The sequence below is a fragment of the Humulus lupulus genome, chromosome X (assembly GCF_963169125.1).
Source record: "Humulus lupulus chromosome X, drHumLupu1.1, whole genome shotgun sequence".
Classification (NCBI taxonomy): domain Eukaryota; kingdom Viridiplantae; phylum Streptophyta; class Magnoliopsida; order Rosales; family Cannabaceae; genus Humulus; species Humulus lupulus.
In genome coordinates, this window is record NC_084802.1 from 117,976,878 (window position 1) to 118,002,743 (window position 25,866).

Genomic DNA, 25,866 nt, shown 5'->3' on the forward strand with positions numbered 1-25,866 from the left:
GTGCTTTTTAGGTCGAGACATGTGTCTGATGGCTTGACCAGTTAATTTCTAGTTATTGACCTACTTATATCCAGGAGTTTTGACCGCCTATTTGCGCATACCTGTTAGGATTCATTCCTCAGACCTGGTTTAGCTCCAGGATTTTTGTACCTAGTTAAATTCTAGGATTTTTGTTTTTTCTTTGAATTTTCTAAACTTAGTTCGCATTCGAAATTGCTTTGAAAACTCGAGCTTTAAAAAGTTGAAGGCTTTCCAAATTTCTGAATTCTAAGTTGAAAACATTCACTACAACAAAATAGGGGTTTTATGACTTTATTTGGGAGACATTGAAAGTCTACAATGTATCCCATATGGGGAGACGTTGTAGGTGGGGTCATTGTAATTATATATCTCACGTCTCCCAATAGGAGAGGAGAGAGACATCCCACGTCTCCTAGAGGAAGAGGTTGAAAGGTGTCCAAAAACGTTGACTTTCAACCTCTTCCATTGGGAGAGGTGAGACTTCCCACGTCTCCCAATGAGAGACATTGAAAGTCTCCCAGGTTTAAAAAAAATTAAATTAATTTATAATTAATATTCTTTTAATTTGATTTAATAATTAATTAAATTGAAATTATTTTAATTTAAATTTAAATTTATTTAATAATTGATTAAATTTAAATTATTTTAATATTAATTGAATAATTAATTAAATTGAAATCAATTTAATATTAATTTAAATTGAAATCAATTTAATATTAATTTAAATTGAAATTGACATAATTAATAAAATAAAAATATGCAAGAAACACAATATTTGTTAGACATATACAAGAAACACAATACGTTTACCCAAAAAATGGCTCCCGATGACGTGGCAAGATTTTGTTACACATGGCTGGCACGTGGCGGTTTCGAGTGAAGAGATCCTGTTCGACCATCGACCAGATAATTATTGATTCGTCAAGTCGTTTGATGAGGTGCGACCAGTCTGGTCGCATACTCTCATTTACTTCCTTTGGGATACACAATCTTGTAATAATTACATTTATAATGTCTCATTTTATTACCTTGATATGTTGATATTAATTGTAATTAAGGCCCATCGGCCCATGTAACCCTCTTGAGCCTATAAATAAGAAGAGGAGGGCTCAAGGAAGGGACTTCTGGACTTTTGAACTTTTAATCTTTGTATTCAGAGAGAAAAGCATAGGGTGATTATCCACCGAAATTGTAATCTTCCTAAGGCTTGTGAAACTCAAGAACCCTAGTTCTTTGATCACATTAGTGGGATTCAATATCAATAAGAACACTAAGTGGACATAGGTCATTACCATATCATTGGGGTCGAACAACTAAAAATCTTTTGTGTTATTTACTTTTCATTTGATTTTCTTCTTATTTTCATCTCATTTCCTATCGGTATTTTAGCTCCGTGTCGTTGGCCAAATCAAGGGTCAACATTCTGGTGCTGTCATTGAGAGCTTAATCAAGAACTTTAAGAAGATCAAATGGCGAAGACATCCAAGATAACTGGACAGAATTCTGGCGTTGCATCCACTCAGCCTCCTCCTCCAAATCTGGTTGAAAATGAGCCACACTTGGATTTTGTGGAGGAAGAAATGGACTCAAAAACGTTGAGGACAACACTAAGTGTGTTGCAGGATGAGTTGGCCAATCTGAGGGCCAATCAAGAGAATGCGGCGGAGACCTTAGCGCAACAATAGAGGGAAATCGAGCGTCAACGTCAGGAGCAAAATGAGCGACAGGCGGACCTGGACCGCTGGCAGAGAGATGCCACAGCCACTTTAGAAGCACCCATTCAGTTGGCCAGGGGTTCTCAACCGGATCAGCCACCAAATGCACCACTGCAACGAGCCCCAAATCTGATTCCTCCGCTTCAGCCAGCAAGCCCTCAAAGGCCGAAGCAACTGCCTGCTGCTCAACAGGACATCCCAATTCAAGATCCTGAGCAACAGCTACCATCTGAAGCTAATCGAGGCAATCCCCAGCTCCAGAGGCAGAATAGGGCCGGGCAGCCTCCCTGAAGCCCTAGACGCCCAAGGGCCAATGAGACAAATCCACCGAGCAAGGGGCAACATCCTTCTGCTAACAGAAGGCATGATGAGTCAGGCTCTGCAGTCAGGGGACCCCTACGGTATAATAATGCACGGGGACCCACTGACCAATGTAGGCCTCCCCCTGACGCTTGGGAGATGCCAGTTAGAGGAGGAAACAGTGTGACCAGCCGGTCGCGCTATAGTCGGTCACCATTTAGGGACGACCATGACTATAATGAGGCCAATTCTGGCAGGAGGAATGCTGGTCGAAGGCATGAGGAAAGAGGCGGGGATAGGAACCCCCCACCAAGAGAAAATAGGCCTACAAGCTAAAGAGCTGAGGAGCAGTCCAGACATCATAATGTCTTTGACCGGCTGGGCATTAGTGAACAGAGGCACAGCGATGATGACTTGAGGGACGTGCTCAATGACATGCACGAGAGGCACAATGAGTACGCTCCTCTGGCACCAGTCTCCCCAGCAATCCCAGATGTTGTACAGGCCCAAATTGATGCACTGAAACAGGCTGTTCAGTAGCTAGTGGGAAGCAGGACATCACACATTGAGTATGATCGGAGAAGAGGCACTCCGTTCATACAAAGGATAGCTATGGCCGAGATCCCCAGCAAATTCAAAATGCCAATGTTACCCAACTTCGATGGGTAAGGGGACCCAGTATCTCATGTAAACAAGTTTAAGATACAAATGGATATTCAGAAGGTGTCGGACGATGCCCGCTGCAGAATCTTCCCCGCCACCCTATCTGACACCGCGCAGGTGTGGTTCTTTAAATTTCCTCCTGCTAGTATAGTATCATGGGAAATGTTCGTGAAGGAATTTTACGGACAATTCTATGCTAGTCGTGTACACCCCACTGAGGCCAACCAGCCGGTCGAGATCTAACAGAAGGAGGGAGAGCCCTTGAAGAAATACGTTCAGAGTTTTATGTGAGCGGCTGTTAGAGCTAAAATAGTGGGTGACGAGGGAAAAATGATGGCCCTAACTGCTGGGGTAAGGCACCATTCTCCCTGGAACAGCCTAAGAAAGAATGGGTTAAAAAGTACCCAAGAGTTTCTTGATCGAGCTGATCGATACATCAAGCTCAAGGACGCGATTGCCAACGAGGGGAAATCACCTGCAAAGGACAAGGGACCAAAGGAAGATCCTGCCAAAGCCGCCAATGGGTCGGATAAACCAAATGGCAACGGAAATGGTAAAAATGGTGGGAAAAGGGCGAACAATGAGCCATCAACGTCCGAAAATAAACGCTCTAGAGGCAATAGGTACGAAACGAGATTCACCAACTATACGACCCTTGTCGAAAGCAGGGCGGAGGTCTACCAGGCAACCAACTCCACTGTCCCTTATAATCAACCAACACCTATAAGGAAGGATATCTCCAAGAGAGATAGAACAAAATTTTGTCGTTTTCACAACGACTACAAACATGACACCAACGAGTGTAACTAGTTGAAGGACGAGATTGAGTTCCTCATCAGACAGGGACACCTGAGGAGATATGTATGATCCTCGGGAGGATCTCAATGAGAGGCTCAAGGGGCCAACAAGCAGACACCTGCACGCCAACGCTCGCCACCTTTACAGCCAGCTCATGTGGCAGGTACGTTACTCACCATCTATGGCGGCCCACACCTCGCAAGAGAAAGTGGGAAGGCAAGGGAGCGGTATGCTCGGACCTTATGCCACGACCAGGGCATCGAGATGATGAGTGTGGAGGATCGAGCACCTAAAAAAGCTCAAACAAAGGAGGAGTTGATAACCTTCTCTGAAGACGACGCTCAGCACGTACAATTCCCACATTCAGATCCGCTGGTCATTGACGTCCAAATTGCAAACATGATGGTCAAGAGGGTGTTGGTGGACACAAGGAGCTCAGTCAACACCTTGTATAAGTCTTCACTGGAGAGGATGAAGTTGTCCGTCAAGGACCTGGAGCCATGCAACCAAACCATATATGGTTTTTCTGGCGAAGGACTCGCGCCAACGGGGTCGATTAGGCTCCCAGTTGCAGTAGGAACTACGCCCGCGAATAGGATACTCACTACTTTTATAGTAGTTGATTGTCCTTCTGCGTATAATGCTGTAATTGGAAGGCCTATTCTGGTCGACCTGCGAGTTGTTACCTCGGTTTGGCACCTTTCCATGAAATTCCCAACGGACGCAGGGGTAGAATGTGTATTGGGAAATCAACGAGAAGCGAGGGAGTGCTAAAACTCCTCTATATCTAAGGCGAAGAAAGGTGGATCGAGGGAAACCACCGGAAAAGAGTTGTAGATGGCCAATGAAGTACACACCCAATTTGGTGACACAATCACCTGATTGTGTCGCTATGGATTACCGACAAAAATCGTCTCAGACAACGGCACGCAGTTTGATAGTGATATATTCATGAATTTTTGCGAGCGGCATGGAATTATCAAAAGCTTTATTCTTTAGTTGCTCACCCACAGGCAAACGGGCAAGTCGAGGCTATCAATAAAACACTGAAGGATACTCTGAAGAAAAGGCTTGAGGAAGCAAAGGGGGCATGGCCGGAGTAGTTTCCTGAAGTCCTCTGGTCCTATAGAACATCCCATCGAACAGCAACCGGCCATACTCCATTTTCCCTAGCTTATGGATATGAGGCTATGTTGCCTGTTGAATTAGATCCGCCATCGCATCGACGAATAGCATATGATCAAAACGCCAAAAGTCAGTTATTGATGGAATCATTGGACTCGATCGATGAGCAATGTGAACAAGCCCAACTCCGAGTAGCAGCGTACCAGCAAAAGGTCGCCCGGTATTTCAATTCTAAAGTACGTGAAAGGTAATTTAATGTAGGAGATCTAGTCCTTAGAAGAGTCTTCCTTAGCACCCACGACCACGCCGCCGGGGTACTCGGACCTAACTGGGAAGGACCGTACCAAATCGAAGAAGTCCTCCATCTAGGCACTTACAAACTTGCCCGCTTAAATGGAGATCATTGGAATGGAGAACACCTTCGCAAGTACTATCAATAAAAAATTCTTCTTAAAGAATTGGCTTGTATTAATTTTACTTTTTACAAGTTTATGAACAAAGGTTAGTCATTTTTTGTGACTAATCGCTTATAAGTGTAAGATCATTTTATTGATCACTCGTACAGACACGATTTGTCCACCTATTACGAGAAATAAAAGGGATTGTGCGCAGCCAGTCAATCTTGCCAACTATTGTATTTATTACAAGTATTTTCTCATTACGTGTGTTGTTTGGCTATATTTTCAATTTTACAAGTATTTATTCCGAGCAAGAATGTTTGAACAGGTCCTAGTCAAGGCAAGTGACCAAGGACCTACTGCTCCTCAATCACTTGGGAGGCATATAAGGTATCTTGTAACCAAAGCATATAAAAAGGTATGTAAAAACACGAACAAAATAAGTGAAAGCATGCTATGGTACTTAGAGTATTTTTCAAAATTTTGCTATTTTGTGAAATCAAACCAAAGTACTATGCTAAGTTCAGTCATGCGAACAGATGTTATAATAAAATGCAAGTATTATAATATCAAAAATGAATCCCTTTACACCGCGAGCAGTTACTGCTCAGATGTAATTGTCTATTAAAAGAAAAGCTACCTGTGCAACAATAAAAATATAAATTGTCTTGACTACAGGATAAAATTAAAGAAGAACAGAAATACTACAAGGTGGGAGGGTCTTGAGGATTTTCCTGGTCGACGGTGGTTCCAACTTCATTTTCTGCGCCTTCAATTCTTGTGGCTAAGGAGATTTCTGGGGAGGCAGGAATGTTGGCTCTCTCTTCTTCCTCCAGCCGAGCAGTGCACCAGACTATTTTAGTTCACCTCAGGCGCTCAGAAAGATAATTAAAGTTGACCCCCTGATTGTGCTTCCAGAACTCATAAAAGCAATGAAAGGTGGCTCCCCTATACCTCTCCAAGTACTAACATTAATCTCCTCGAGCTCCTTGACATGGCCCTCCAGCTCCTTAGTCTCCTTTCTGCTTGCTATTAGCTCAGCCTCAAGCTGTTTGGCCTCTTGAAAGTTAAGTTTAGCACACTCCCTAAACTTCTCTTTGTCTTCATTGGCTTCGGTCAGGGTAGTCTGATACTGTTGAATCTCTGCGGCCAGCTTGGAGTTTTGCTCGAGCAATTCAATGTTTTTCCCGAGCAGTTCAGCGTTTTTCCCCTCGAGCACCTTGACCTCCTCAGTATGCTTGGCGTCGGATTCTTTGGTCTGGGTGACCAAAGCCCCCGTGCAGCGCTAGCCGACAGTCAGAGTCAGCATTCCCTACAATCAGATAAAGAGATAAGATAATGGCAGAAAATGACTAAGTAAAATAAATAAAGCTCAGCAATAGAAAGCAACTTTCACTGGCTATCTCGTTCAGTGCTTGATTTATTATCTGATCGGCCTCCATGGAGTCTGCACCGATGATGGCCTCTCGGCTACGTTTGTGCTTTGAGAGTTTGTATATTCTCTCTTTGGCCGAGCTGACCACGGTGCTTGTTAGGACATCTCTAGGTTGATCATGAGGTTTCTGGTCGGCAGGTGCTAGAGGGGTAGGATTCTGGTCGGTTGGTGCAGGGGGAGACGTTTGGTCGAGTGGAGACGGAGGGGGCGTTGTTTCTCTTGAGGGAGCGGCTGCTGGAGGATCCCCAGTCCAGGCCTTTTTGGTTGAAAGAGCCTTGCTGCTCTCTCCACGATGTCCCTTGCTCTCCTTCTTCTTGCTCGAATGAGCAGCAGGTGCGCTGTAGCGGTCAAACATATCTCCAGATGACATATCTGCAAGTAAGGAAACATTGCGAGAAGTTAGACGATATGTATAGATGGAGTTGAAAATAAGAACAAGGAAATTATAAGTAAAATACCAGAGCTATAACTATTGGTCGCTACATTACTTACTAAACTACTGCTACACTCACTCACTGCCTGGAAGAAATCTGAATTTAAATTGGGTATGTACTTAAAGTTTTCATCCCCGTCAAATAAATGGCAGGGAGTGGGCAAACTGTCTAAGAGTGATAAGACAGTACCGTTCTCATCTAAAAACTCTTCGATGGGTGCAAGGTGTTCGGAAACCTTCTTTTTTCCCTTTCCCATTGGGGCAGGGGGAGCGTCTGCTCGCGGGGTGCTGGAAGGTTCATTCCCTCACTTCCTAGTGAGGTGCCAGAAGACCGACCAGCCTTAGGTTGGCTTCAGTGACCAGCTCTTTGACGCTTTTCTCTACGTCGGTCATGTTGGCCAGGGATGTTGCTCAAATCTCCATTTCTGGAGTAGGAGCTGGTTGTTGCCATGGAGCTGAAGAGTACTAATTTTCTAAGGAGGATGCAGATATAATAAAAATAAATAAACGACCAAAGTATAAAGAAATTACCTCCTTGGGTGAAGGCTAGGTTGTTGGAAACCAGATCAGTAGTCAAAAAGTACTCCTGGAAGTACTTTCCTACATTGGACTTGTAGGTAGTCTCACTCAGGAAGGTGTGAGTCGATTCCTGGTGACAGAAATGAAAAAACCTCGTGTTGTCTTGGTTGGGGTTTGATTTAAGATCAAACAGGTAGTTGATCTCTTGTGGCGTAGGGACAGGCCACTTTTTATGGCTATATAGGATATAGAGAGTAGAAAGCATTCTATACCCGTTTGGAGTTATTTGGAAAGGAGCAACCCCAAAATAATTGGTCACTCCCTGGAAAAAAGGATGAAGAGGCAAGATTGCTCCTGCCACAATATGGTATCTCGACCAGGCACTGAAGGCGCCGCCAGGCAGGTTTGCCCGCTGGTCGTTGGTGGGTTTGAATAAAGTTACCCCAGGAAGTCCGTACTTCTTGAGGTAATTGGTTAGCATCCTAGCTGTAATTTGGCTAGGAGGAGCAACGTACCATTCGACGTCTGGTCGAAGGACGTCCCGGGGTTGGGCCTGTGTTTGGATTTCGGGATGAGTGTTTTCGGCTCGACCGCTCGTCGAAGGAATTTCAGCCCGAGGAGCAAGCTGATTTTTTGAAGGGTCGGTTGATTTCTTTTTCTGGGCAGTCGATTTTACTCGGCCCATGTTTTATAGTTTGGTCGAGTGATTTTTTGAAGGGTTGCGAGAGAAAGGAATTTCTCGGATTAGCAACGACAGTTGTTCTTCGTCTTCAAGCAGTTGCACCAGCAAGCCATCGTCGATTGGCCTCTCACCTCCCCACAGATCTTGCATGAAAATCTGTGAACAGAAAAGGGGAGATGAGAATTTACGGCCAACAGACCAAGAAGTATGAAAGTTGGAATAACATTGCTCGTGTATAAAAGTTAAGCTTTTATATGACCAGAAGCATTCTGACAAAAACATTAAATCCTATGCGAACAGTTTGGAAAACGGATCAAAAAGCAGAAGTAAAAAGTTTTTTCAGGAGAAACTTTTTCGACTCTGAAGGGGCGGGAAAAATCCAGTTTTCTACAGGCTTAAAAATCAATTTTTCACTTCAATTTTACGCCTTAAATTAATTATCCTGACTACCAAATTGATTCCTAACCCCAGCAAAGTGTTATTTTCCTACCATATTAAACGCAGATCAGCATACCCATTTACCTCGAAACAAGTTTTTCAAGAACTCAAAATCTAAAATGAAGGGAAGACAGATATTGCACAACATCTCAAAGAATGAAAGGTTTGGGGAACTTACTCAGATGAATGTCGAAGTAAATGTCTAAAACATTAAGGCAAATTCTCCAACTAAAAACTCCGCAGATCATGAAGAATTGTCTAAATTCTTGAACTGTCGTGTCTTGTTCTTCAGAGTTCTTGGGGAAAGAGTATAAGGTAAAAAGTAATTTTGAGGGGGTACTTATATTGAGTAAGGGGAAGTTACCTAGGCAATCATAAAGGGTAATTTTCTGAGGCATGGGTAAGTGCAATAGCCGTCAAACCACTTTTGGGAAGCCAAAAAGACATGATTAGTTGCCTTTTCGAGAAGGCATGGACAGCTCTGAGAGATTTGACATGGCAAGCGAAAGGTCGGTCACCTAAGTTTACTTTATGCTGGTCTCAGTAAAATAAACTTGGGGGGCAAATGTTTACCCAAAAAATGGCTCCCGATGATGTGGCAATATTTTCTTACACGTGGCTGGTACGTGGCGGTTTCGAGTGAAGAGATCCTATTCGACCATCAACCAGATAATTATTGATTCATCAAATCTCTTGATGAGGTGCGACCAGTCTGGTCGCATACTCTCATTTACTTCGTTTGGTATACGCAATCTTATAATAATTACATTTATAATGTCTCATTTTATTACCTTGATATGATGATATTAATTATAATTAAGGCCCATCAGCCCATGTAACCCTCTTGAGCCTATAAATAAGAAGAGGAGGGCTCAAGGAAGGGACTTCTGAACTTTTGAACTTTTAATCTTTGTATTCAGAGAGAAAAGCATAGGGTGATTATCCACCGAAATTGTAATCTTCCTAAGGCTTGTGAAACTCAAGAACCCTAGTTCTTTGATCACATTAGTGGGATTCAATATCAATAAGAACACTAAGTGGACGTAGGTCATTATCATCTCATTGGGGCCGAACCACTATAAATCTTTTGTGTTATTTACTTTTCATTTGATTTTCTTCTTGTTTTCTTCTCATTTCCTGTCATTATTTTGACTCCGTGTCGTTGGCCAAATCAAGGGTCAACACAATATTTGTTAGACATATTCAAAATTAACAAATATTGCACTGTGTATGAAGAAAGAGGTAAAACATAAGAAAACCTAACAACGAGGTCGGTAACTTTGGATTCTCGGTATCATGTATGTCGCTTATTCTTGTCGCAACTCATCAATTTGTGTCTCTGTATATGACGTACTTGTTAGCTGCAAAAAATATATAGTAAAATATAATAATCAATTATTTGATTGCATTTATCTATATGGTTTCTAAAATAATTTGTAAATTTTAATTAATAATATTGTTCTCGAGTAATGTCTGGGACTCGCATGTTCATTAAAATCCTTCAACATCCTCATTATGTAGTATCCACATGCCACATTGTCCGGTTGGTGTGGACACTAATTATTTAAAAGTATGAGTAATTCATTATTAAATTGAAACTTGTTAAAAAATGCATACATATTATTCTACTTAATAATTATAAAAGTTTAAAAATTTATGTTGTAATTACTTACCCGAGGTTGCTTAATGCGTAGAGTATCAGGAATCTCGACATCAGGAAGATTCATAGAGAAAAAAAGATTGAAAGCACTGACGATAACTGGTACAATCTCCTCACGGTTATTCAGATCTGAATTCACCAGATCACAACAATAAACATGATATGCATATGGTGCCAAAATAAGCAACACCCAATGTTTACTGCAGAAGAAAAATAAAAAAATTATAACTCAAATGTTAAACAAAGAAAGTATTGATATGGGTCAGAAAAATGGCAACTTTTTAAACTTACCCATGGTTCCAAGGGACAAGCATAACTTGTTCTTTTGATTTTACGTCATTGCATTGTCTTAACAGATTTTGAAAAATATTAGGATTGAAAAATAAAAACTTATTTTGGCGACCTAGTTGTACCACATATCTGTAAATGAACCTAATACAAAAATACGAAAATTGTTATATGAATGAATAAATCAAATTAGAAAATTAAATGAACGAACTTTGTGAGATATATACCTCATGTAGCTGACGACAACTGCTTGTCCAATCTTCTCCTTTCGAGCAAACTGAAGTATGTCATCCTTAAATATATAACAGTGAGATATATCCTGATCAAAAATTTCAGACTCTATGCCTAGATTGACACACTCGCTATCAACCCACTGAGATACGATATTGTGTAATCGTTCCAATGTAGTGTGGGGCAGTTGTGTTGGAGGAGTTTTTGGTCGTCTTCTTTCCCATGATTGTTGTGTTGACGGAGCTTTTGGTCGTTGTGATCTGGTCCTACTAATAGATTGAGCCTGTATACAATAATATAAAAAATTAAAAAAAAATGTAAACAAATTAATATAGAATTGTAAAGATAATTATGTAAAAATATGGCAACACCTCATGATATATATCTTCAAATATAATTACCAAATCCTTAGGCCATGCTATTGGCGTCCCAATGGCTTGAGCAACTATGTACATATCCAAATCAGGATATGCAAAAGGGAGAGGACAGGTTGGCTTAAGAACGCAAGTAATCATAACTTGGTAGTTGATGCCTGCCTCTCTTTCAATGAGTTTACCTGATGCAACAACGTTTGAAACCGAACCAATGGCTAATTGGCATGCTCAGCCCTGCACAAGAAACATATTATATACAAATAAGCATGTTGAAACAGTAACGAAATTTATTTGGTTTTGGAATATTCAAGAAAGTTTAATTACCTCTTGCAAAAGCGGTTGTAGTGCAATAATTTGATCATCTGCTTGAGGCACTAGAAGGTTTGGAGTATAGTAGGACGCATGCGCTGGTGGGTCGGGCACATAGTATGATGGTGGCATTGGTGGGACTCCAATGTTGGATCTACCCGCTTTGTTGGGCCATGAATTTTCTCAAGAGTTCATCTTGTTGCTTAAGGCGCTCTTCTATACGTTGTGTTTGTTGACGATGTTCTTCTTGTTTTCGAAATCCTTCTTCAAACTCCTTTCTAATGTCTTCATTCGAAGAAAAGGCTTTCGATTTATTTTTCATTGAGGTAGGTGTTGAAGTATTCCAGTATACTGTGCGGGACACACCGTGTCTTCCAGCCCTAACACATCCTTGAGGCTCAAGAGTGCCCAACGCCCTCGTCAACACATCATCAGGACAATCAGGTGCCCATTTACCCTCAGCTTGGAGTTGTCGATAATGATCCTATGAAACAATATTCATAGAAAGTTATATATATAGAAGCTAATAATTTGATATACCAACATTATTAAATATGAACACTTACAATATTTTTTTGAATCTCAGAGGCCTCTCCAACTAGCTCTCCTTTTGCATTCTGACGACCCATGCTCCACGAGTCTGCTCTATCAAGTTCAGTCAGACTTTTCCCACTTTGTTCCATTAACATCTCTTCAATACGCGCATAGCCTCCTCTAGAGAGGTTGTGATTGTTTTTATTCAATGCTCAATAATTTTGTATCTCTTCTCTCTATCTACGCCACTCGAGAGTTAATCTTGAGTTCACAAACTTTAACCATTCATCTGACGTTATGACATTCTCAAATCCAAATGGAATACCTGGCGGGAACTCATTTGGGAATTTTTTCAAAGCGTCATACACGTGTACCCTTGTGATATTAGTCTTCCAATTTTGAAAGTACTTTCCTGCATCCATCAATATTTGTTTCTTTTGTTTAGGGACCAAATCAAAAGTTTTCTGCAAGTTTGAAAGTAATAAGAATTATATTATCACAACAATATATATTTTAAAAACATTAAATGAAATAAAATTAATAAAATCATACCTTCATTGTATCACATATTTTATTTTTATCCACCATACTAACATCTTTCCAACTATTAGTGTTGATAGACACAGTGGCTCGAACAATAGCTCCAAGTTGTGATGAAACATTACTTCTAGTCTCACCAACTATTTGACCATACTCGTTGTATTGAACATGTGTAAGATGTCATTCACTCCTTTTTTGGTGATTTTAGACATCCACGTGCATCCTCTCACAGTTTTATGTTCTTGTTCCTCTGGCTGAGAATGAGGGTGATGCTCCCCCTCATCAGAACTACCACTGAAAGGATCACCCTCCATCTGTGAAACATAAATATCATTATTATAAACATTTTGGACACTCATAATCATAAAAAATAAGTTATACAAACATTTGAATTAAAGATGAAACCAAAAGATAAAACCAAAAGATGAAACTAAAAATTTCACATATCATAAACATGTCAAAACCATTAAATGGTACCTCAAGACCCATTATCATCAACCCATAATCCTTCATTGTTTTCACAGAAACAAATACAATCATCATCAACTTCATTATTATCTTCTATTGCGGTGAATGTGACAAGTTCTTCTTCGAGAGGTATATCATGTAAATCACCATCTTTAATGTTCCATTCTCTTGTTTGCGTTGGAAGAACAATTGACCATTGGTTGTCTGAAGGATCATTCACATAAAATACTTGTTTTGCTTGTGAAGCTAATATAAATCGGTCAGATTTGTGCCCAATTCGTTTTAGATTAACTAATGTGAAACCAAAATCTACATATATTATGCTGCTGTCACTTTTCACCCAATCACAAAAGAAAACAGGTACTCGAGTTGTGATATAATCTAACTCCCAAATTTCATTAACTACTCCATAAAAATTCATATCACATTCAACTGGATTTTTGTGTTTTGCACTAGAGACTTGCACAGTTTTAGCAACAAGGCTAACACCACTGTTTTGTGTGTTTCTATTGTTATCACGCTCCGTAGTGTTAAATAGAGTACCGTTAATCATGTACGATGAAAACTTGATGACATTAACAGAAGGTCCTCGAGAAATCCACTTAACGATGTCTGAAACTTTATTTGATGTGTTTTGTAATTCTGACACAGCCTATTAAATAAACATACTGAAAACAAATTACTAAAAACAACCAACCATGCCATCTTGTAATTACCAATAAATGACAACTTTCCATAATCAACACAATTTACCTTTTGTTCTATCCAACTACTAAAAGTTCGATAATGTTCGTCTTGTAACCATTTTGGGTTCCTAGACTTGGATGGAAATTTGGTCTTTATCCAATTAAAATGTTCCCTTCAATTATACATATGTTGTTAAACAATTGAACATTCAAAATTACACAACTTAAACTTAATGTAATATATGAATATAACTTACTCGATATAAGATTGAATTTCATTTATATTCTGCAACACAAGACGATGTGCTTCATCTAGTATATCTCGACTTACTGCATACAATGCTACCACGACGACTCTGAATCTCAACATTTTCAACATCATTTATCCCAATTCTTTGTACACCAGTCATGTATTTAGAACAAAATTCAACTGCCTCTTCTGCAATGTAGCATTCGACGATTCATCCTTCTGGCCGACTTCTATTCCTAACATACCCCTTAAGAATGTTCATATATCGCTCAAATGGATACATCCATCTTAAATAAACAGGACCACAATATCTTAGTTCTCTAACCAAGTGAACTGTCATATGGATCTTTATGTCAAAAAATGCCGGCAGGAAATATTTCTCCAACTCACACAATACCTCAACAATTTCATCTCTTAACTTGGGTAACTTAAGCGGATCAATCACCTTACAACACAATGACTTGAAAAACAAGCATAACCTTGTGATTACATCTTGAACTTTTCCTAGGCAACACAGATTGAATATCCACTGGTAGCAAATGTTGCATAAGAATATGACAATCGTGAGATTTCATACTAGTCAGAATACAACTTTTCATGTCTACCAATGACCTTATATTTGAGGAATATCCGTCTAGAACTTTTATATTAAACAAAAATTTGCAAATTTCCATTCTTTCCTCTTTAGTAAGAGTGTAAGCAGCAGAAGGTAAATATGTTCGTCTCTTATTTGGATTTGGAGTTAATTCATCCCTTATACCCATTGCAACCAAGTCTTGTCTAGCCTTAATTCCATCCTTAATTTTCCCAGGAATATTCAACAAAGTGCCAATCAAACTATCACATACATTTTTCTCTATGTGCATAACATCTAAATTATGATGTATAAGTAAGAAAGGCCAATATTCAAGTTCGAAGAAAACAGATTTCTTTTTATAACACCCTTTTGGTTCCTCCACAACCTTAGCCTTACGACTATGTTTCATCTTTGTAGGCGTAAGAACTTTAGGCTTCCCTAACTTGAACACAATTTTAGACATCTTCTCAAGTACTTGGATCCCATTCATTGGCTCAGGAGCCTCCTCAAACTATTTTTTACCATTGAATGCCTTCTTCCAAGTCTGAAGTTTATGCTTATTAGGCAAGAACTTCCTATGTCCCATATAACATATTTTCCGAGAGTGTTTCAAGTATTCAGAACATGTTTTTTCTTCACAAACGGGGAAAACCTTATATCCTTTCACACTAAACCCAGATAAATTTCCATAAGCAGGAAAGTAACTAATTGTCCACAATAAGACCACTCTAAGATTAAATTCTTCCTGCCTATACGCATCATAAACCTTAACCCTTTCATCCCACAAAGTTTTCAAGTCATCTATAAGAGGAGCTAGATAGACATCTATGTCATTACCAGGTTGTTTAGGTCCTGATATCAACAAGGTCAAAAGCGTAAACTTTCTCTTCATACACAACCATGGGGGTAGATTGTAAATAACAAGCATAACAGGCCAACAACTATACTTACTGCTAAGAGATGAGTGTGGATTAAACCCCTCAGTCGAAAGACCTAGACGAATATTATGAGATTCATTTCCAAAAGAAGGCAACTTCAAATAACCTCTCTTCCAAGCTAGGGTATCAACTGAATGTCTTAATTTACCATCCTTTATTCTTTCATTAGCATGCCACGACAAACTTTTAGCATGTTCGGCATTCGTAAACAATCGGATGAAATGAGGAATTGGCAGAAGGTACCACAAAACTTTTGCAGGTACTCCTTCCTTGACATCGTCACCATTTCTTTTCTTTTGCCATCGTGACTCACCACAAGAAGGACACACTTTTGCTTCTGCAAAGCTATTTTGATATAATATGCAATCATTAGGACATGCATGAATTTTTTCGTACTACATGCCTAATGAGCATAACGTCTTCTTTTCCTCATAAAATGAAATTGGAATTTCATTATCTCCGGGAAATAACTCCTTCAAAAAACTAAATAAATCAATAATACTTTTATCACTCCAGCCATGTTTAGCTTTTAGATTGTACAACCGAAGAAGCGCAAATAATTTTGTAAATCTTGTACGACCAGGGTAAATTGGTTTCTCAGCATCATTAAGGAGTGTCTCAAACTTATTTGGGTCTACTCCTGATCCATAATGTGTGTCATCAATCATTTCATCTAATGGATCTCAGTTCTCCTCTACTATATTCCTCCTCACTCCTTTTGGTATACTTGGCAGAGTTGGAGCAATAGGAGCTATCTCCCCATGGTAATACCAAATTGTGTAACTCTTGTCGATCCCATTGAAATATAAGTGTTCTTTAATCTTTTTAAGATCCATCTTTATAACATTTCCACACTTAAGACATGGACAGTAAGTAAATTTTGGGTTTTTCACATTTTCCGAACAAAACCTTAAGAACAAATCAACCCAGTTCCTATATTCCGCAAATAAACTATTCACTGACATCCACTGTTTATCCATATATTCTCTTATGTCTATGAAAAAGAAACGAAACGACACTAAATAAGCACGTGATAAAGTTGGATATCTATATAAAGCTAATCGTTTATTATCCTAGATAAAATCGAGCAGCATTTCCCCTATAATAGTGACCTAACCATCTGCATGTTAATAGCAAAACAAACAATTCAAACAACATACAATAAGTTTCTTCCTTATAGCTCCGCAGCACACAACCAAATTTCTCTGAATCTACTTCACTAAAACACACAAGTTCTCAACCTTCTGTTATCACTGCACTACATAATTTTGATCTCAGAAAATACTTCACTATGGATGAATATTTAAGATATTCAAACTCCTCAAACATTTGTTTAATAATATTAAAAGTAGACGTAAGAGAATATATATGTACCTCTTGCAATTAATAATCCAAAAGCTAGCAAAATTACTTCACGTAGTAATCGAATTCTCTATTAAATCCACAAACCAATAAAATTAAATTAATAAATAAAAATAAAATATCAGTAAATATCTAGCAATATATAACTTATTATTGTAATTTTAGAAACTTAATTACCTCAAATGTGTGATTGATATAGAAATTTTGATGCAAAAAATACCCTTTAAAATCTCACCAACAAAATCACAACCTACGAAATTACATTAATTAATATGTAAAATATTACTAAACAAATATCACTAAATATCTAATAAGTAAATGATTGCTAAACAAATAAAAAAAAATTCCAATGAGCCACTAACTAACCTAAACAAAAAATCAATAAAACTTTTCATAACCTAAAAACTCAATAATCAACAACACCATAAAATTTTTCATATATTTAAATTTTTAAAATTATTTAATAAATTTATTTTAACATAACTTTATATATAACAAAATAGCTAGAATTTAAAAAAAAAAGTTTAAATATATATACAAATAAACCTAAATTTTGAAATATATAATGATAAAAAAATTTAAAAAAAATCATAAACATATATACTCTAATGAAATATATACAATGTGATATGTTAAATAAAAAAATAATTCTACATTATTAACAAAGTAAAACTTTCTTAGAAATTCACCATGGAAAAACTAAGAAATCCTACAATCTATAGAAAAAAACACATAAAAATGTAAAACTAACACAAAATCATATATATTATTCATCTTAATGCTAATTAAACCTATGATTTTTTTTCAAAAAAAAATTAACTAAAAATCAAGAAAATGGAGAAAAGCTTACCTTAAGAACCCTAAAAATCGCAGCCCCAAATCGTCTCTGCTCTTTGTAATGCGTCGACTGAAGGAGGAAGAAGAAGTGAGGGTAATATAAGGGGGACATCCAACGTCTCCCACTGGGAGATGTTGGATGTCCCCTTGGCCACGTGTTTAAAAAGCATATTTTCAACGTGTTCCACCGTTTTTAATGTCTTCCAATTGTAGTCATTAATAAAAACTTTCAATGTCTCCCACCATAAGACATTTAAAATCTCTCATAAGTTTTAATGTCTTACACCAATAGTGTAAGACATTGTAGGGAGTCATTGTATATCGAATTTGTTGTAGTGATATATCTTATGTTTGCAAAATATTTAAAAGACTATCGAGGGTTATTCGCCCCCCCCCCCCCCCAAGCGATCAAAAATTATAAATATTCTAGATCTCTTTTACATAATCAACTTGTGATAAATAAATAAAATAAATTGAAAAACTTTGGAATCGTGTTTAAATTACACAACAACCTTATACTATTCAAATTCAAATAATAGAAAACATAGATTTTATACTTAAGCCTTACGAAAGATGAAATAAATAGAGTCTAACAAAAATTATCGCTAGTAATATTTCTTAAGATGCAAGGCGTACCAAGCTCGCAGAACCATCTCTCCATTTAATCGAGCTAGTTTGAAATCCTTCCCGTAAGATCTCTGTGATCTGATAGGGTCCTTCCTAGTTCGGTCTGAGTATACCGTCTTTAGGGTCTTTGTTAGTTAGGAATACCCTTCGAAGCATTAAATCTCCTAGCTCGAGTCTCTGCTCCTTGACGGTAATGCCCTAGTTACCCAAGACCGTGACACTCTATGTTTAAAATAGTGCTTAACTCGCTAAGTTAGTCATTTGGACTTAAATGTTTAATTAAAGACCAAGTCAAGGTTATGCGTGAAAAAGTTTGATCAATGAAGTAATTATTTTTCATTAAAAATATTAAGTTTATACACGGGATCCCAAAAATTGGTTACAGACTAATAAAAGACAAATCGAATACAAATTAGTTGTCCTAAGCGGCAAAACAGGGTTCAACCCTAGTTCCTCCCAAGCTATCCCGGCCATGGAGGTCAAGTAGGCTACATATGTACACACTGCCCCCAAAGCTCTACAACTCATGGCTAGTATGACTTTACCTGCACCATATAGCACCTATGAGCCAAGGCCCAGCAAGAAAACTTAAATCAACATGTACAAACAAGTAACAATATATAAACAGTAAACTTAAATCAATAAATTTAATGAACAATAGGATATAAGCAATAAGCTTAGCAGTAATAATCTGCTCAATCAAACACATAATCCAATCTCAACAATCAATATTGTTAGTTTAGTGCAATCATCACTTATGTTTATTTGTATAACATTCAGGCCTGGTGCCCTTAGGACGAGTCGTCTGATCTTATAGCTAACCCAAGCACGCTTAGGTCGGGCTGCATTCTGCATGCTTTCTATCGGCCCCGACACCCTTAGGCTGGCCTTCAGAATAGTTATATTCACATATATATTGCACAACACGCAATCAGATGCAGCATATACAAGCATGCCCTACCGGATATTCACTATTCTCAAATACAATTATAGCCTTATTCTCACATATAGTCATAGTCATACTCATATTTATTAATAGGGGTCCGAGCCCCGATCACAACCTAGGTACAATTTTCTTACCTTTGGTCTAAGCACAAGCAAACACAACTCCCGAGAAGGATCCTCTCCCGAGCACTAGTGGTAACCTAGTCATAACCCACAAATACCGTTCTCATTACCATTCAATTCCATAATTAAACCCCGGGAATAATCTCGTGCTCTCGGGACTTCCAATTTCCCCACACGGGGTGGTGAAATCGTCCCCCGAGCCCTTGGGCTTATGCCCTAAAATTTACAAAACTAAGGCCCCTGAAAATGGCCTAGCGTCACGGCACATCCTATGAGGCACTGTGGCCCCCAGCCAGGGCCACCTTGCCCTAGAACACTCCAGCACCACGGCTCGGAAGAACAGCACCGTGGCACCCTTACGCGAACCCAGAAAAACTGGGTTTTTCCACCATTTTTTCTAGAGCCAAAACTCCCATATCTCATCCCAAACTTGCACCAAGGTCCCAAATGAGTCTAAGACTCTCAATAACACAACATAAGCAGTACAAACACCTCTAAAACCAAACCAAATCTCTAACCCAAATCAAAACCCAGCAATTGGTTTAAAACTCTGCCAAAACTTAAACCATTGTAGTAGTTCATCATAAAACAGAGCATAACCTTACCTCAATTGTGTAATTCAAGCTATAAGTTTCTCCTAACCAAATCCCCAACTTCAAGCCTCAATTTCTAAGCTACTTCCCTTAAAAAATTATCCAACTTCTCCAAAGCTCCAAGAGGTAGAGAGAGAAATGAGAAAGAGAGAGAGAGAGAGAGAGAGAGAGAGGGTGTGAGGTGCTGCTGAGAGTTTCTTTTGGTTTCCTAAGTGTTCTCAGAAGTTACCAACTAACTAAGTTACTCACTTGGCTTGAAAAGACCAAATTGTCCCCTAGCCCAATAGCTACTCTCTAATGCTCACAAGGCAAATCCATCTTTTGCCATGTTTCCCGTTAATCCTCGAGTAGCACTATAAATTTCCAAATAATCCTGACATGCCCAAATAATCATCAAATAAATTCCCATTACCCAATAAACCCCGTCAATGTACTAAATTACCAAAATACCGCTAGGCTCACCCCGAGCCGGGTATTTAACCCCGTTGTGACTATTCTGCTAATCCGCTCACTAGGATCACCTTCGACCACACATCTCAAATATATCCCCATAACACTGGGGTCTCCCTCATAACATTACAAATATACCCTCAATGGGTCAAACATTACAAATATGCCCCAATTTACAAAAACAGGCTGACATGCATATTTAATACACATAAACATGCATAAATATTCACATTACCATATAAACCATTTATATCGCATAATCGCACATATATCCAATTAATTCCACATATAAATCTAATTATGCCCTCCTAGCATAGTAATCAAGGCACTCAGCCTTAATAGAAAATTTGGAATGTTACATTGACCTTCGAGTTGAAATAACACGTCACCCTTTGTTGGTAATGGGCGAGATGCAACTGAGATTCTTCTCGTCGTTCTTCAACTAGATCCAGGGATGCATTAAGCGGGTCATGATTTTGTGTGACATCACCATAGCCTTTTCTGGGAGCTTAGCTTCGCTTCCAAAAGTTAGAGAGAAGGGAGTATGCCCAATGGAGGTTTGAAGTGAGGTCCTGTAGGCCCAGAGCACTTGTGGGAGTTGTTCAGGCCATTGCCTTTAGCATCCTCTAATCGTTTCTTTATACTCTCTTTAAGATTTTTATTTACTGCCTCAACCTACCATTTTCCTATGGGTATGCCACTAAAGAGAAACTCTTAATTATATCGTATTTCTTGCAGAAATTCGTGAACAGATCGCTGTCAAACTAAGTTTTGTTGTCAGGCATGATCTTCTTTGGGAGTCCAAAATGGCATATTATTTTCTTCACTACGAAGTCAAATACTCTCTTCAAGGTTATTTTCACCAGAGGTTCGGCATCAACCCACTTTGTAAAGTAGTTGATTTTGATGACCGCATAGCAAAATCCTCCTTTGCCAATAGGCAACGAGCTAATTAGGTTGATACCTCATATAACAAATGACTAGGGCGAGGAAATCATGGTTAACTCCATGGGTACAGCTCAGGCAATGGTGGCAAAGCATTGGCACTTGTCACACTTGAGGACATATGAGGTCGAGTCATTTTTTAGTGTGGGCTAGAAGTAAACCTGTCTTAGAACCTTCAAGGCCAAGCTTTGCTACTCAACATAGTCTCTACAAAATCCTTCGTGGATCTCTTTGATGATAGTCTGTGCTTCCTCAGGCAAAACACATCTTAAAAAATACATGGAATGACCTCACCTGTATAGAATCACCTCGACTATAACATACCTTGGGACCAGGTATAGAAATTTTCGTGTGTTTTTGCGGTCTTCGGGCAGTTTTTCGAATGTGAGGTATTCTACTATTGGGGTCGTCCAGGATGGTCCTTCATGAATCATTCCAACCTCTTTGGGCTCTTCTTCTATGCTTGGATTTTTAAGAATTCCACGACAAGTCAGGCTATAGCATCTACATTCATTTTCTGCTCGTGTCGAACATGCTCGATGGAATAGAACACAAATTCTGATAGTTCACTTTTTACTCTAGCTAGATAGGTCATTTTGCTCAGGCTTGATATTCTCCTAACACTTTCTTAACCACGAGCTGAGAATCACTGAAGTATTGAATGGCATTCTCTTTTAGCTCTTTTGCTACCTAAACTCCACCAACAAAGCCTCATACTTCGCTTCATTGTTGGACGCATCAAAACTGAATCCAAGAGCCATATGGAAGCAATGTCCTTCAGGTGTAATTAGGATTATTCCAACACCGAAACCATTTTCATTGGATGATCCATCAACGAAGAGTTTCCACAATTCTTGTACTATTTCCCTCATATGGTCGTCTTGGAACCCGATACATTAAGCTACGAAATCGACGAGCGCATATCCCTTTATGGTTGTCCGTGGCCTGTACAATATCTCGAACTAGCTGAGCTTGATAGCCCACTTCAACAGACGTCTCGATGCTTTAAGCTTTTGTAAGACCTTCCTTAAAGGTTGATCGGTTAAGATGTCTATATTGTGGGATTGAAAATATGGCATGAGCTTCCTCGAGGCCAAAATCAGGCAGAATGCGAGCTTCTCAATCAAAGGATTTTGGGACTCACCTCCCAGAAGCCTCTTACTTATGTAGTACACTGGTTTCTGCACCCGATTTTTTTCTCGAACTAACACATTGCTAACCACATTCCCCATTATTGCAAGGTACAGGTATAGACATTCCCCAACAACTGGACTTGATAAAATAGGGGGTTCAGCTAGATGCTTCTTCAAATTATGAAATGCTTATTTGCATTCTGTGCACTTGGATATGAATCGAGTTAAGGCCGCGACTTTTCTAGTTAGGCTCTGGACTTTTTTCTGCGACCTAGGCGATGGAATTTCTAACAGTGATCTCATTTTTTCAGGGTTTACCTCGATCCCCCTTAAGTTAACTATGAAGTGTAGAAATTTCCCCGATAAGACCCCAAAGGTACATTTCTTGGGGTTCAGCTTCATATCGTACTTTCTCAGCATGCCAAAACATTCTTCCAGAATGGATACATGGTTACTAGCAATTTTTTACTTGACGATCATGTCATCAACATACAATTCCACATTTTTTGCGATCTGGTCCACTAACATTTTGTTGACCAACCTCTGATACCTGACACCAACATTCTTTAGCCTAAATGGCATGGCTTTGTAGCAGTATATGTTGTGTTCAGTCATGAAGCTAGTATGATCTTGGTGTGCAGGCTTCATCATGATCTGGTTATATCTAAAATATGCATCCATGAAGGACATGAGCTCATGGCCGGCCATGGCGTCAACTAGCTAATCTATTCTTAGTAGTGGAAAATAGTCTTTTAGACAAGCTTTGTTTAGGTCGGAAAAGTCAATGCAGGTCCTCCATTTTCAATTTGGCTTTGGAACCAAAATAGGGTTTGCAATCCAATTCGAATACTTTTCCTCCCTAATGAATCTGCATTTCAGTAGGCGAGCAACTTCTTCCTCTAAATCTTCACCTTGCTCCTTCCCCAATACCCTTCATTTCTGCTGCTTTGCAGGCAAATTTTTGTCCAAGTTTAGGGTGTGCATAATCATACTCAGACTTATTCCCACCATATCTTCATGTGACCAGGTGAAGACGTTGAGGTTTTTCATTCCGCTCCTAGATTCTTTCCAATCTTTACCACTCTCAAAGGTGTCTCTGGATAGAGAATTATTTCTTCTAGCTCCTCTAAAGCCTAGAGCTCATATCGGTCTTCACCTATCCTTAGATTTATTTCATCTAGTTGGGCAACCTCAATTTCTACCACTAGAGGTTCTTCTACCTCTTCAGCAATTATCATTGTCTGAGGCTCCTCGTTCTCTACAATTATCACCATGGATTGCTGCCCGGGTTGTGATTTTCTCTCCATGGAAATGTTGTAGCATTCCTTGGTAGCGAGTTGATCCCTTCTTACTGTGCATATCCCCGAGGAGGGGGGAACTTTATGGCCAAATGGCAAACATAAGTTATGGCTTCAAATGTCATCAGTGCTGGTCTTCCCAAGATTATGTTGTAGGCAGCTAGAAAGTCAATTACCACAAACTCGAGCATCTTGGCAACTCTTAATGCTTCATTCCCAGAGTTACTACGATCTCGATCATTCCTATTGCTGCCATTTTTTCTCCCAAAAATCTGTAGAGATTCATGGAGGTCGCTTTAAGATCGGCTACAAATAGCCCCATCTTTTCTAGCGTGGACTTAAATAGCACGTTCATCGAGCTTCCATTATCAATCAAGATTCTTATCACCCTCCAATTTGTGAGCTGAATGGCTATCATGAGCGGATCATTATGCAGGAATTGGACGTGGCTAGTATCCTCTTCTGTGAAAATGATTGGTTGTTTATCCAATCAATGTTGTTTTGATAACCTCTGCTCTGGGGTGAATATCGCGCCCTCGTGAGACTTCAGCTCCTAAATATATTTCTTCTAAGTCCCATTGCTTGTGCTCGTTAGATGAGGGCTACCTACAATGGTGGATATATCTCTTCCTTCAATAGTAGGGATAATCTGGTTGCATGGAGCTGGGAGAGCTGGAGGTAGATTTTCTTGATGTCCCTGAGCTCGTTCCGGGTTCTACATAGCTAGAGGATTGGGAACTACCCTCTTTTGAGCATATTGTACTAATGGCCCAGCTCATATGAGTGTCTCAATCTCACCCTTCAATTGACGACAATCGTCAGTGTTATGGCTAATGTCGTTATGAAAACAACCAAATTTGGTCGGATCTCTCTTTGTCGCTGGTGTTTCAGGGGCTCTGACTTCTTCCATGGAAAACAGGCATAATTAGCCAAATATATATGTTCATGTGTATCTGTTAGGTCAGTATACGTAATGAATACGGAATTTTACTTTTCCTTGGGCTTATTCTTCTTGGACCCAATCTGGTCGCCCTCACCATTCTTTTTTCTTTTGTTATTCCCTACCTGGTTGTTATGGACCACGGGCTAAGCCATAGCTACAGCATCTGTCGCCACTCCAGTGGGATGAATAGGGGTCTACTGGTTCCTGGGACCACAGACTCTACTTCCTCCAGGTTGATCCATTCCTGATCTCGGGCCAAGAAATCATCTGTACTTTTTATTCCTTTCCTGTGGAGTTCCTTCTACAATTAACCTTGTAAAGTGATTCATGACCGCATGGCCATGAGCTGGGCACTATCATCAGTGTCCCTAGCTTGATCTGCTATGTTTTTTATCTGGTTGATGTATGCTTTAACAGATTCACCCAGTTGTTGTTTTATATTGGCCAAGGAGTTGGCCTCTACTCAAACTTCTTTCAGAGCTCAAAATTGCTTTTTGAAATCGGTCGATAACAGTTTCTAGGAAGTGATCAAGTGCCTTTTAAGCTTGTTGGACCATAATTTCGCTTGTCCTGTCAACGTGGCTGGGAACAGGACACAGCATAGGTCAATGTCAACATTGTGGGCTCTCATCAAAGTGTTGAAGGTCTTGATGTGGTTCGACAAATCGATAATTCTGTTGTACGTAGGCATGTTGGGCATTTTGAAGCCCATGGGATAGGGAGCTTTTGCAGTGTGAGGAGCAAAATTCTCGAGCTCCTCATCAAAATCGCAATCATCTATGTTTTTCTAGGATATAATTCTCTTTATTTGTTCATCCATCAAGGCCAGTCATTCAAGGGTTGGATCCTTTGTTTCTAGGTTATTTGGGAACTGGTTACCATCTCCCATCCTGTCTTGCATGTTATGTGGGTTATTGTCCCTCCAAGCTGGAGGTTGGTTAGGCAAGACGTTCCCATTATCACTCACTATTGACGGATCTCCCATCGTCTAAGCGTAATACAGATCATTTTAACGGGCTAACTGTCCTCTTTGCGCGTGTAAATGGTCATGCTGGTCGGACTAAGGATTGGAATGCAAGCTTTGAACCAAGCTCAACTAATTTCTCAGACTGCCCTCATGTCTCTGGGAGTGTGTGTTGCGTACACTCCTAGTTCTACCCCCACGATGGTTCTCTGTCCAATAGCTACCATCCGTGAAGCTTACCGCTCGTGATTGAGGTCATGGGGC